Raw genomic sequence first — 14,793 nt, forward strand, 5'->3', positions numbered from 1 at the left:
TATTTTCGCGGGATTTTTCAGACAACTCCAGTTGATGATAAGCCTCACAGATAAAAATAATGAGATTTACACGTCATGTAAACTTCATTTTAGTCATGTAAACTTAGTGTTATGATGGTTTACATGATACATCATGTAAATTTGTGTTTTATGTCATGTAAACTCTCAGAGTCATGCTGAATTACATGATATGAAATGGAAGTTTACATGACATTTTATGACTTTTACATGACATGTCATGTAAACTTCGGTGATATCCCACGCACCAATTATGTGCATCATATGTCACAGAAGTTTACACTCTTTTTTCGATCTGTGCTCTTTGATGTCCAATTTGGAAAACTTGGTCGCTCCACCAAGACTTCCCAACAATTCTTAGATGAGCGGCAGTGGATGAGATTCACGAAGAACAGCTTGATTAGCTCGCCTCATGTCTACGCAGATTCTGACTTCCCCGGATCTTTTCATAATGGGTACCATTGGCGAAACCCAGGCAGAAGGTCCATTTACCTTCTCGATTATGTCCTTTTGCAATAGAATTTCCAACTTATCGTGAATTTTTCCTTCCAAAGCGATTGGAGCTCGGCGATAACCTTGCTGAACCGCTTGAACCGTCTCCTTGATGGGAATCTCAACGATAATGCCTTTGATTTTTGGAAAACTGGTAGAAACATTTTCGACTGATGAGATGTCAAACCCGACCTTGAGAACTTCAAGCTGCTTAGCCGTTTTATCACCCAACAGATTGCGCTGACCTTGTTCCACGACATAGAAAGTTGCCTTGATTTCTTTTGAGCCAGCTCGAATCAATGCCCTGAACATACCGAACATCTTCATGGGTTTGTTACTGGCATAGGCAATCAAGTTTCTGTCCACTTCTTGAGTAAAATCTTCAATTGTAATGCCTGCCCTCTTAGCTCGATGCCAAGTATCCTTAGAGATTACATTGGCATCTGCGCGAGAGTCAATAATCATGGGAATTTTTACTCCGCCCACCATGAACTCGAATATATTCTTTCCCATCGCATAGAAGATCTCCTCATTCGGCATCTCATTCGGCTCTTCTTCCACCATCCGTAAACGTTTTGGTCTGAATCCGATATTTTTGGTAGCAGCTCTTTTCATACAACGATTCGCATAGTGTCCCACTGTTCCGCACTTCATACAATTCGCGTTCGTTGCTCGACAAACGGAATCCCTCTTGAAATGCCCTCTTTGGCCGCAAGCAAAACAAGCCTTAGCTGCAAGTAGCCCGTCCTTGTTTGAATACCGATCAGCCTTACCGAATTCTGTACCTGATCTACCAAAATCGCGGTTAGCTCTTCCAGAGTTTCGTTCGAAACGACCATCCGTTGAAGGGAAACTCATGTTAACTGGACGCTTGGATATCTTGTTCATCCCTAACGTGAGTCAAATATGAAAATAAAAATATATTTGCACAATCAGTCAAAAGTATTTTTTTTAATCTACAAATTCTTAGTTTCTATCATACCTCCAGCTAAACCATTATCGGTAGGAGTTCGGTCCATCTCCTTTACTTGCTGGTGTACGTCCGCCAAAGTGGTTCCCAGAGTTGAGATTTCCTCCAACGACAAGTCTTTTGCCAAAATCTGTCGTCGAAGTTCGGATGATTTGCATGCCTCGACAATTTGCTCGATGATTCTATCGTCGCTTTCACGAGAATCATACCGATCAAATTCGCAACGTTTTGCTTGGATACGCAGGCGCAAAACAAAATCGGCGAATCTTTCATCTGGTTTTTGGATAATTTGGCGAAACAATTGTCATTCATAATTCCTGTTTCGAATAGGTTCAAAATGTTCGTCGAGTCGACGGATCGCTACCTCGTAATATGGAGGATCAGCAAGAACCCGCGAAAATTGATCTACTCCAGGAAGATGGTCAAATATCTCCTGAATTTCGGATCCAGCCAAATGCAACATCTGGGAACGTTTTTCCCATTGAGAGGTAATCCCACAGGCGTCGAAATACCTTTGCAACTCTCGTTTCCACTTCTGCCATGCAGTGGGCAACTGAGTTCGATCAGCCCCGAAAACGAACGGTTTAATGCGATGCATTGATGATTCCATCCTATTTTGAAATTTTGAATTTGATGTACAAGGTTACACATCTTGTTACCCATTTAGGAAGTTCAGCTATTAACGAAGGATGAATGGAAAGATGTTTCGAAACGCAAATATGTAGATACTTTTATGTCCAGGTTTGTTTATTGCTAAGTGCAGGAAATTTCAATGATTTCAACTTTTCAATGTTTTGAACTTAGAGAAAAAAAACGATAAACCATCCCTGGAAGACAATGTTATAGACATGAAAGTTGTCTCTCAATGACATCATGTGACCAGTAAATGTTCTAAGTCAAAGCAGAATAAGTGATATTGATCATATTTTCATAACACACAATTGCTTTCAAATTCCAATCAGTTTCATCCAAAAACACACAAATGTCATCTAAAACCATTAAAAAAAAAACAACATCTTTTAGCACACGGTTGCTCTCCAACAAGGCACACAGTTGCCGGTCAATCTATAGCACACGGTTGCTCTCCTCGGCGATTTCCTGCCACTTACCTTTCAGCACACAGTTGCTCTCCACAATTGCTGGGCAAAACATTGCCAAATACCGTCTACCCCCGTTGGTTTGAACGGCACCTCATGCAAACCAACGGGGTTAATTTTTTAATTTGAACTTCTAGTAACCCTGTGAGCATCGAAAAACACACTGATGGTGACTCTTTTTGCTGTTTTGTTTTGATTCTGCATTCCGTTTCACCCCGTTCCATGAGCAGAATGACGTTTGAACTATTTTTAGTTTGAACGATGTGCAGATTAGAGGGGGTCAAATTAAAAAGTGTTCAGATTAGATGAGGTCAAACCAACGGGGGTAGACGGTACTCCTTAGCACACAGTTGCTCTCCAAAGGCAAAATTTGCCACATGTTATAGACGAGTGCACCGATGAACTGAATTCATCGCGGTCCGAGAATTTTGACACTAGAGCGGGGTCGCTTCCAATCAGAAGTGAAAGATTTCCAATCAGAATTGAACAATTCTGATTGGGAACGACCCCGCTGTAGTGTCAAAATTCTCGGACCGCGATGAATTCAGTTCATCGGTGCACTCGTCTATAGCACACAGTTGCTCTCCTAAAAATAAAGAACTTTTTCTTAACACGCTAGTTTGCAAATACCCATTTAATGGGACTTAAGTACCCATTTTTTGCAACAGTACTGAGCTGTCATAAAATGGGGCTTTTTCAGACTTCAAATAATGGGTATTTAAATCCCATCATGGAGTTACCCTTCTGATGATAATAATGGGTAAATAGTACGCATGGTTGTTTGTCATTGTCAGTACCGCCATTGTTGAGCTTCTCGATAGAATTACAAGTTTAGTGATGAATTATCAAAAAAGACAACGCGGAAATGAAGAGAAAAGTGAGCTATTGCGGAAATACGTAGGTATATCTTGGGTCTAGCCGTACTGGTCAAATTGAAAAGTTTAAACACATGTTTATTATTCATTACAGTTGGATGGCTAAGTCCCGAAAAGTGCGAGCTCCCGATGTCCCGCGGCGACAAGGTAGCCAGTTTTATAACCAGATGCGTTCCAAGCGTGGAGAATAATTAGATAATTTAATTAAAAATATAACTATTCTTTGTTTATCGAAATAAAAATGGAGTTTAGATTACACTTTATCAACTTTTTTTGCTCTTTCTTTTTGTTAAAGTTTTGCAGAATGCCCTAACCTCAACCTGCAATAATGCCCCCGGAAAAATGGGATTTTTTACCCATTTTAGAATTGGGGATCAAGAGTAAAAAATACCCATTTTATGAAGTTCATGGCGAATACCCATTAATGGGTAAACGGCAAATACCCATTAAATGGGTTAAGCCACTTTAGTATGAAATGGGTACTTAAGTACCCATTAATGAGTATTTTCAAACTAGCGTGAACACACATTTGCTTCCCTAAGACAAGCTTACCACACTTCTTACCACCTATTTTCTTTCCTCACCGACAAAAGAACACCAATCACTTCCTAAACACACAAATTTGCAACAGCACGATTGCTCTTATTCAAAACTACTTCCTCGCCTACTAGCACAACAGGTACTGTCGTTGAAACATTTTGCTTACGTTGATAATAATAACATAACTAAATTTCTTTTTTTTCTTTTATCGTTCCGTTCACCTAAAATAAAATCACATAACTGTTGTTTTGTTTACCTTTTTCTCACATTGATTGTCAGAAATGAATTCTAACAAGAAGCAAGTTTGGCATTTCAAAACCACACCAAGAAAAATTTCTACTCAATGACTGAGTTGATCTTACTCAGAAATCGAAAAATTCTTTGTTTTCTTACTCAGTTTCGGCTAAAAGTGGGACAACCCATTGGCAATGGGTTGTACCACTTTTAACGGAAACTGAGTAAGAAAACAAAGGATTCTTCGATTTCTGAGTAAGACTAACTCAGCCCCTGAGTAGATAATTTTCTCTGTGCAAAGTCAGCTGTCAAGCTGAATTCCAATAAGAAGTTACACGGGGAAACGAAATAACTCAAAATTGAGTCTTTTTCATCCATCTTGACAGCTAAGTAAAACCAGTCAAATTTGAGTTATTCGCAAAGTACTCAAATTTGAGTTGTTTCACTAAAAGGCCGTTTTGGATGAAATTGAATTTTTTGAGAACAGTGCGTTTTGGCTCAAATTAACCCAAAATCTAGTCTCAGAAAAAAGATTTTTTTGGAAATTTAATTCAGAATACAATGTAAAGTGATGTTTGGAAGTTATTGAGGTGGAATTAACTTTATTGCAGTTTCATAAAAAATACCTACATCATACAGAGCACATAAAAAATAAATTCAATAAATAATATTGCTCGAGGCACCGTTAGCCGGAACTTGTGCTCTTCTCACGGTAGTCACGTTGCGTCGTCCTATCTGGCTCCACTTCCAGCTCTGGTTCCGCCCTGCGATTGTTTTGCTGCCAAATTAAAAGAAACTAATAAGATTGCGTTCTTACTTTTATTTTATTAAAACTTACCGGCGATTTTGTTCTGAAACTAATCTCTTCCATTTTCGAACCGGCTCAACTTTATTTTCGATTTGTCCTCGGGTGCCTTCGGGATCTGCGGTAGCGCGTCGATGTATAGATGGGTTTAGCAAAGAAGCACTGAAAAATCGAAAAATAGTTGAAGAAAATGTTAAAATGTTTAATTAATTTGCTAACTTACCGTAATTCACAACGAAATCTGTCGAACTCTGAAACAAACATGGCGCACAATAAATTTTCATCCAAAATGAAGTGCGACCACAGCACTTCATTTTGGGTACTTCCTCAGCGAGGGAAAAACAAAACAAATATTTTACAACAACAACTCTCAATTCACCCAAAAGCAAGTCTTTGTTGATAACGCCAAGTTTAAGTAAAAAGTACCTCGCGATCAGTTCGGTTTGTACCCAAAAAGCAAGTGTTGTCACAATACTTAATTTTAAGTACTTTTTATCTCCGTTTTGAGTTATTTCGTTTCCCCGTGTAGACTCATGATTAGACTGACATTTCAAACCCCACTGTTAAACATATGTGAACTAAAGTGTCTCGAGTATACCAAAGTGGCGAATCCTGGTCGTTTTGACAGGTCTCCTGCTCGATTGGAACTATGGGGATGACAGCAAATCGGCTGTTCCAATTTTGACGTTTCTCCTCTTTGTTATTCCCAACCACTTGTCATCCCTATCTGATTCAATGTACCTTGTTTGCGGCTAGCATTGAGCGGTTCCTAACAATACATGGTTCCCTTTGACAATCGAAAAAAATGTTTGTAAACAAAATAAACGGAGACACAAAATCAACAAAACCAGTCGCTCGGTCGGTCGAAGCAAATAAAAGTATCATTATTTTGTTTTCCGTGACGATTATTAGCAGAATTTCCCCAATTTTCCGAGTAATAAGCAATTATTGGAGCAACAACAACAGGTAAGAGTGTGTTTCATATCAATTTGTTTCCTACTGAACGCTTAACGCTTGCAGGAAACTTGTGCGAAAACTGCGTTCCGGAGGTTTCATCGATTCGCTGTACACAAATCGGCCGGCGCCGCCGGTGCTAATACGTTTCGACTGCATCGATTGCACGGTCACGGTCACTGCGGTCATGGCCAAACGACAGCATATATGTGTTTGCCGCGGTCATCGTTTTCTTGCCCATCCAGCATTAGAAGAGGCAACGGGATTGAGGATTGATTGACGGAGTAACCAACAGCCAAAGAGGACTGTTCCAGTGGGATTAAATCATCCGGTTGTTGCTGTCGCCCAGATGCTCCAGAATGAAGAAGAGAAGAAACCCTAGCTGCTGGAAGAAAAAAAAAACCAACGAACATTGAATTGGAACATGTACTGAGCAGTTTATCGGAAATATATCAGCGCATGTATCAGCGATTGTAAATTATGTGAGAACTGAATGGAACATCTTCAAGTAAGCCTGAATAGAGTGTGTATTACGTAAAGCACAGTTCTGAACACTACCCTATACTGTGTTAAAGAGTTTTCTGTACAGTATATCCGAACAGCGGAAAGGAGATTTGATTTTGCTTCTAAGACCGCATTGTATTTTGTAAACTTGCACTGCAGTGAATCGTGAGTGAGTACCATGCACTTGGGGTGCGGATCCTCTTTGGACCTCTTTGCAGGGGGACCTCTTTGGACACTTTACGCTTATGACTCAGTCAATTATTTACCAAATGACTAATTTTACGGCTGGATTATGTACGTATCTCACCGTGCTCACGAATTCCAGTCAATTGATGAATAATTGGATGAGGTATAAGAGGAACGTGCCAGAAATAGAACCCCATGTCCAAATGACCCCACACCCAATTAGCATCTCGAAGCCGTTTTTGTGGTATTTGTATGCGCTTGTTTTTACATAGGGTGACTTTGACATATTCGGCAGTTTTGTTCTCTTCGTCATGAGAGGTTTTTGTCTTCCAATCCAAATGGCCTGAAACTTGGCCGTATAATTCAGTTTGGTAGGGAAATATTTGAGGTCAGTTTTGTGTTCAATAGGTTTTAGAAATTATGAAGGGAACAAAGCTGCCAAAATACCATAAGTTCCTTAGTTCGTTTTTGCCTTTCTCGTACACTAAGTGTACTGGAAAGGCTATATGTTCACTCCAAAAATGACTTTTTGATAGAAGGCTCGGAGGGTCAAGTCACATATACCAATCAACTCAGCTCGACGAATTGAGGTTTTTATTGTATGTAATAGGGTAGGACAGGGCAAAATTAACACGTTTCCAGTCATGTTTCTGGATGTAAAAGAAAATGTGATATTTACCGCAACAGATTTTAGTGTTTGATGTGAAGAATTACCTTCACTTACAGTCACTTAATGTAATTTTAAGGGTGATCATCATCTAGCCGTTTCATACAGCTTGAAGACTGTCTGAAGACTTGATTATGATTGCCTTAGATCTATTTCTCCATTCTGGCATTACGTTCCAACTGAAATATAGACTACTTCTTTGCATAACAATGATCATTTATTATTCGAACAAACATCATATTTGTGATTTTTCACTACTACTTAAAAGGGTATGCCAATCATAGTTGTGTAGAAAATCAAAATCAATCAAATATTAATCAATCAAGTCAAAATCCAATCAGTTTCCTTCAAAGAGGATTAGTTTTGTTAGCTTTTGCCGGTTTGTTGGTTTGAAGGCTTTCATTTTTTTGCTGTATAGTTTTGTCTTCATATTCAAATAAATCACTATTGTTTGTCTGATCATACACTGTTTGTGATCAGTTGGATTTTCATGTTCGCCAAACGCTTCGAATATGTTTTCCAATTCGCTTTGGGCACGAAGTAATGCGCTTGATACCAGGAAATCGAAGTATTTTCCAATATTTACGTCGTGTTTATCGCCAACAAGCAACTGTAAGTAAAAAAACAGATCAAATTTTTAAAAAATATATAAAAAATAGACAAAACTTATTAGAATAATTGCATAATACTGTATTATACCTTGAATTCATATTCAGCTGCTTTGCATATGGTACTAAGAGAAGCGTCCACGTTTCTGGCTGCGATAGAAGCACAATTTTCACACTTCAGCCCAGCTACCAGCTTCCGTTGAATCTCTGGGAGGTGCTTGCTTATAGCTGCGTGGAGTCCAGCATCCAGGACGAACGAGCTGTAATCCGTTAAATTCATAGTCGCATTACGAGGGGTCACGACTTGTTCGTGGGTCAGATGCTGTGTATGCAATGGTCTAGACGGCAACATTTTTGGGCTTGGCTGGGTTGTATTCGTAATTGTCAGGGATTGCATATTATTAAAGTTTGCACAGTTACTGCTCGCCGGATTCCTGATTTCGTTGTTTACGATTAACCGCTTGTAACTTGCTTTGAATTGAACGCAGTTCGGGTTGTCATTCGATCCATTTTTTGATCTCATCGCACCGAAAAAGTTCTCCAAATGGTCTTGGCTAAATCTGTACGTAAAAATGTCCGTGAGATCTTCATTTGCTTCAACATACGTTTTGAAGATACCCTTGAAGCTTTCCAAAGCAACGAGAAATCCCAGGAACCCAGTTTTACATCGTGAATCAAGAATATCTGTTCCATTTTGCAAACGTATGCCCCGAATGTATTCGTCGATGTAGTTGAACGCCTCGTAGTAGAGATCAAAATTCTTTTTCGACAGGGGTTTTTTGAAATCTCGAGCACTCTTGCTCATGCTGTTGGTTATATCAAAAAGATCGTTAAACAAGTTGATGAACTCTACGGTTGCAGCACATTCCGCGAAATCAGGATCAATGTTCCTCAGCTCATCCAGCGCTGTAGCGACACTAGTGCTCAACACTTGAACCGCCAAAACAACTTTCATCTTGGAGTTCTCAAAGTATATATGCTGATCACTTAGGTTTGGGGCAAGTTTTTGCCCGATTGTGTTTTGATATTGGTTTAACTTCTCTACATATTTCCACTCAGCAGTGCCATTAGGAGTGATGAGCACTTTTTGAGAATGCCACGTGTTGCGTACTAACTTCAGCATATGCACAGGGTCCATTAGCACATAAACTTCGTAGTCAGCAGTGGGATGCATGAAGGTAGTTTTAAGGGGTACAGCACTTCCCTTAATGGCACAGCCAAGAGCATTAGCAGTGGCTATATTTGTGGCCGTTCCATCAAACGTAAAAGCTATTATCTTGACACCAGCGTCATGGAGGCTAGTGAGGACGGTTCTGATGACGTTCTTTTTCTCTTCGGCGGACATTCCGTTGATGAGGAAATATGCTACTGGTATCTTCCACGAATCCTCTTCGTGAATTCCGGTCACCATGAAGACCAATGCTTCTTTGGCCACCGCTGTCTGCTCAACTGACGACTGATGCCCACGACTCGTATGATGATGAACGACTCCTTCGAGCCTTTTTGTATGCTCGTTCCACAGTACCTGCTGCCTAATCGCCATCTCGTCCATCATCAAGCAACCTAGTAAGTGTTTTCCTTTAGCCTCCATCTCTATAGATTTCGCCTTCAAAGTGTTGAGGGCTTCTTTGGTAATGCCTGGTTCTCCGTCTACACTTTCATACCATCTGATGATCGTTCGAGGATATGGTAGAGTGTTGTTGAACACGTGACGAACGTAACAATATGCCTTTGGCGAATAGAAGTGAAGAGTTGTAGCGAACCTGCGAAGTTCGTCACTGCAAGGTTCTTTTTTGGTTCGTGTTGCGAGCTCGTTGAACAGAGAATTGTCCAAAGCAAATTTCTAAATTAATCAAATATATTTGGGAAAATCCATGTGAAAATCTTTGACAATCTACATGGTATTATAATAATTTACCTGTAATACGGAACTTCCAGTATCAGAAAGATACTGTTTGGAGTTAAGTTTGTTGATGACCTGTTGCATATTTTCTAATTTATCGCGAAGCCGCTTAATTTGGCATCTTTGTAGCTTTACTGTTTTTTGTGCATTAACAAGTTTGGCCTGAACTTTAGGAAGCAGAACAAGTGCTTCTTCTGGTGTTACATCCGATTTCGCCACGTCCCCAGCATATCTTATTGCTCTAATGGAAATACAAACTTCACTATACAAGCTTAAGTAACATAAAGTAATGAAAAGTTCGGATAAAAAGAATTTCTCGCTAGGCTATTTTGCAGATCTGAGTCCTCCTTATTAGCTTAATTTTTGTGTTTGTTTTGAAAAGTAGGAGTATGAGTATTGAAGACTGCACGATTCGCAGTTTGTGCTCTATGATAAACCTAATCGTGCATTTGGGTCAGACTGGCACGCTGAGCGTGCACTACGTCACCAGGGTGAACGTCAGCTAATGCACCAGGTAGAACCTGTGAAATTGAACTGAGTAGCAAGTGGGATTTAATAAGCTGTTATCGATGTCACGTTTCGGAAAGGCTTTGCATCATTAGGTCACAAATGGCGCCGACCACGTCCTTTCGGTCATCAGGAAGGGTAGGACGGCTAGACGTTCGTTGTTAACCTTCCGGTTAACTCGCGCGGTTGGCCACCACCATCAGCACCAAGCTAATGCTGAACACAAAAAGCGAGACTTTTCAACGTGTTGTACAAAATACAACAGCGCGATCACTCGAGGGTTAATAGAGATCGTCATTCTCTGCACTTTCTCGATCGTGTCAGGATAAATATACTACTGTAGATACTGTGGGTAGGATACATTAGGATTTACTTTGGTAAGTCATGCGATTGGGGCATGAGATATCTCATAGGGAAAGTGTGAATTGAAATCTACGTGCTCCATTGAAATCTATTAGAATTCTACAATTTCAAATGTCAGAGCCTATATAGCCGAAGCCGTAAACGAGTTGGTATCCAGCAAGACCCTGCTGAGGGTAACGGGTGGTGATGGGTTTGATTCCCGGGCGGTCCAGGCGTTCCATAATGGAAATTTCCTTGACTACCTTGATTTATCCAAAGGTTCAAATTCAAACTGAATGAACTGTTGTTCTGTGTTGAACTTGATAGGATGCTAAATAACAGCTTTAGAAGTCCTTAGATCTGAATGAGCTCCACGAGTTTAATTCCTTAGAAATGCGATCTTTTCATTACTCGCAAACATGTTCCTATTTTATGTATGTACCTTTTGCGTTTCGGGGGAGGCGGCATGACCTGCTCTGTGTCACCTAAGCCGGAATCTTCTAGGAAACTACGTTTAAGAACAGAGGACCTGATTTGTGTTGGGTTGTTACTAATATATAGATGCCGTTCCTGAAGATCATCGCTCCCGGACTCTTCGTGTAGGCTATAGAAAACTTTCATTAGTTTCGATTTTCGATCTGAACTCTGAAATATTTTGATTCACATACATTACTGTTTCTTTGTAACTTTCAAAAAGCACCGGAACAGCAGTTTTGGTCAAAAACCACCTCCCATTTTTCAAAGCATAGTCTTCTAAACGGAAATGCTTGGAACAAACTCGGATGGACTTTACATTTATTTCATCTAGTATTAACTTTGTGTTTTCGGCTTTCGCTATCGCCTGAAGCCACTTCAATCGTCGAATAGGATCACCAGGAAGTCGATGAGCCGAAAACTTCTCCGGCGGATTTTCGTTTTCGTAGACGTATCCGTGGAAATCCGTATTACACGATGATACAAAACATTTCATCACGGCACTTTGACTCAACTATCCTATCTAGCTAAAACAACCAAAATTATATGAATCGTAACGAATATAGGAAACAATCGACTTTCGCCACTTCCGTACGCATTTCAAAAACGAAACAAAACAAACAAACAAAACAACCAAAACAATAGTTTGACATATAAGATGTTGGCTGCAAAAACATGGCGTCATGACAGGGGGTTATTCCAGACTCGTTAATGTGAACCATTTTTTTTTTTTTAACCGTTTGTGTGCGACCTACACAGTGTTACCATGAGCGCTTGCACGCTGACGTCATCACTGTCTCCTTCTCTTTCTTTCCTTCGGCGTCGGTCCATAAAGCCGTCCTTGTCCTCAAAAAAAATTTGAGGGCAATGTTTACAAATCGTATGAGAATTCGATGAGGTTTTGTTTTCGATGTACACGGAAAAAACAGATTACCTAAAAAATACGTTAAAAGAACGCAAAAATAAGTATGCCGCTTGAACTTTTTACTCAGCAGTGGGTTGTTTCCTCGCTCTCCCGCTCGCTTTGTTGTCAAAAACAAAGCGAGAAGCAGCTACCTAGCCGATAATGTCCGTGCGAGAAGCCAAATTTGTGTTTTTTGACGTTTACCCAAAAGTGGGTTTATTTCAACCCACTAGGGTACTTCGAAAGTTAACGCTAGGTAGAAAGAACTTTGCGATGGGTTGCAATTTTCTGCCGGCATCAAACCGAAACTACCCACTCAGAGCTTTAACGCGGTATAGCCAAATTTGGGTTCTCGCACGTAAGAGCCGATATGAGTGAAAAGAACCTATATTTGGGTTGATTTCTGGTTCCGTGTAAGCCTCTATAGTAACGAGAAGGCGTGAAAAATAACAAGGAAAATTTTTGCACAGCTTGCATCCTGGATTTCTCAAATTAAAAAAAAACTAATCAAATCGTGGTTTCCATTCATCCTTGCGTTTTTTTAAGTAACTTCGTTTTCTTTTTAATGCACCATGCTTAACTTCTAGGTAGCTTACCTGCTACAGCTGACTGTGTACTCTCTCCTTAAGGACAAACGTCTTGAAATCCCGCTTAAGGACAGACTTGTTAGGATCCCAAAATGGCCGCCACAATGGCCGACTTTGGCACCTACTCACGATTTTAAGCGCACAAATCTCTCCTTAAACAAAACCAGCGCACCTGATCTTCATATTTTAAGCTTATTACAAGTGAGCAAGAACAGAATAATAAAATGCACTGTTGTTTGAAATTTGCTTCTTGAGATTTGTGCGTTTGAAGTTCTGCTGCACTGTTGAACCGGGATTTCAAGACGTTTGTCCTTAAACAGTGCATCAGAACTTCAGATGTACAAATCTCAAGAAGCAACCTTCAAACAACAGTGCATTTTATTATTCTGTTCTTGCTCACTTGTAATAAGCATAAAATAAGAAGCTGAGGTGCACTAGTTTTGTTTACGAAGAGATTTGTGCTTCCGAAATCGTGAGTAGGTGCCAAAGTCGGCCATTGTGGCGGCCATTTTGGGATTCTAATAAGTCTGTCCTTAATCAAAAAATATCTTCCGGTACATACACGACTCCACAATCATAAAACTGCTTACCGCTTCTTCGCACAAAGTTTCCTGTTAAATCACAAAATAATTTATTGTTTGCTATCACTTCACCAAACTTCAATTTCGCTCAATAAATTTTCACCTCGTTGCCAACTGTAGTACCGGCGATCAAATAAAACACAACCAGTTTGTCGTACAGTGATTCAAAAAGAGAACGTTTATTTGATAGCCTACTCTGATCTCATCGAATTCAAATAATTTAAATCTAGCCTAGGGTAACGTTCAGGTAACGTGTATCCGTCACCGACTCTACAGTCTGGTGGAGCAATTGTGAGTCTCAGAGAGAATTTTAAATAGGTTTCGGGAGAATTTCAGATGACTTTGAATGGATTTAGAGGAGGTTTTCATGAAACTGTGAGCTTTGTAGGTTTAAAAAGTTTTCAGGAAATTTGAAAGGGTTTCAAGGGCATTTGTGGGAATTTCAGGGGGTTTGACTGGTCTTCCAGGGATGTTTAAGAAGATTTTCAGGCACGTTTAAGTGGATCGCAGGGGCATTCGGAGGTTTTTCAGGGGCATCTAGATCTAGAGGGTTCAGTGGCATTTTAGGATGTTTTAGGAGGTCTCTGAAACATTTCAGACGGTTCCAAGTTTTATGAGAATTCATATAAGGTTCATGGGGATTTCAGGGGTGTTTTATTGGGTCTAAGGATCGTTTTAGGGGGTCTTATGAGATTTCAGAGAGCTCCGGGATCTTATTGATGTTTCATGGGGTTTCTGGTTTTACCCTAGAGCCCCATGAATCATTTTGAACATCTTAAAATATTAGAAGATTTGCATCATCTATAAGATCATCCATAAAACATGTGTCAAGGTTTCTTTCTTTGATATTTACATCTTTCGTGTTAGGAGAGATAGAGAACACTACCTGTAGCTGGGCATAAAAGTATAAGCTGATAAGATACATTATGATAAAAACATCTAGCAGCATTTCCAATAATTTAGACATTCATCTTAAGCCAATATTCTGTAGCATTTTATGCATCCTTCCTGAGTGCGATTTGCCAATGCAAATTTCATTGCCATGTCTAGACAAATCACAATTTGCACGGTACTCTCCTGACAAGCTCGATTCTTTCAATCGTTTGTTCATCGATATCGAGTGAGCATAGATTCCGAACTTGGTTTGCCTTCGAATGGAAATTGAATGGCAAATGTTTGCTTTCAAAGCAAATGAAACGATGCAGCCCAGATCAGAGGGTCTCGTCAGTTTGGGATGGTTTAGTAGGAATGGCTGATTCATAAAATTTGACAGTGAACCATCACTGAACTGAACTGTTATTGGACGAATCAAGGATACGGTATCTAATTCTAATACAAACATGACTTTCATCAGTGTAATGAATAAACAATCGGCCAAAAGAATTAAAACAACTGGCAATCATTTTTTCCAAAATTTTCGTTCAATTTTCTGCAAAAGAATCGTAAATTTCTCCAAACCCAAACGGCACATTAAACAGCCAGATTCGTGTGCTTTCACTTTTTTATGTGTTTGCATTAAGCACTCTTCTCAGCAAGGCATACTTA

The 14,793-nt window shown here is 39.8% G+C and overlaps 1 long non-coding RNA gene across 1 annotated transcript; it reads right to left on the reverse strand.

Annotated features, from left to right (window-relative positions):
- Window positions 1-4,838: 4,838 nt before the first annotated feature.
- LOC109406309 (uncharacterized) lies at window positions 4,839-5,555 on the reverse strand. The gene is made up of 3 exons (XR_003896345.2): window positions 5,255-5,555; window positions 5,065-5,193; window positions 4,839-5,004 (listed from the first exon to the last, which is right to left on the reverse strand). It is a non-coding gene; the product is annotated as an uncharacterized LOC109406309 (long non-coding RNA).
- Window positions 5,556-14,793: the final 9,238 nt, after the last annotated feature.

This window comes from Aedes albopictus, chromosome 3 (assembly GCF_035046485.1).
Source record: "Aedes albopictus strain Foshan chromosome 3, AalbF5, whole genome shotgun sequence".
NCBI lineage: Eukaryota > Metazoa > Arthropoda > Insecta > Diptera > Culicidae > Aedes > Aedes albopictus.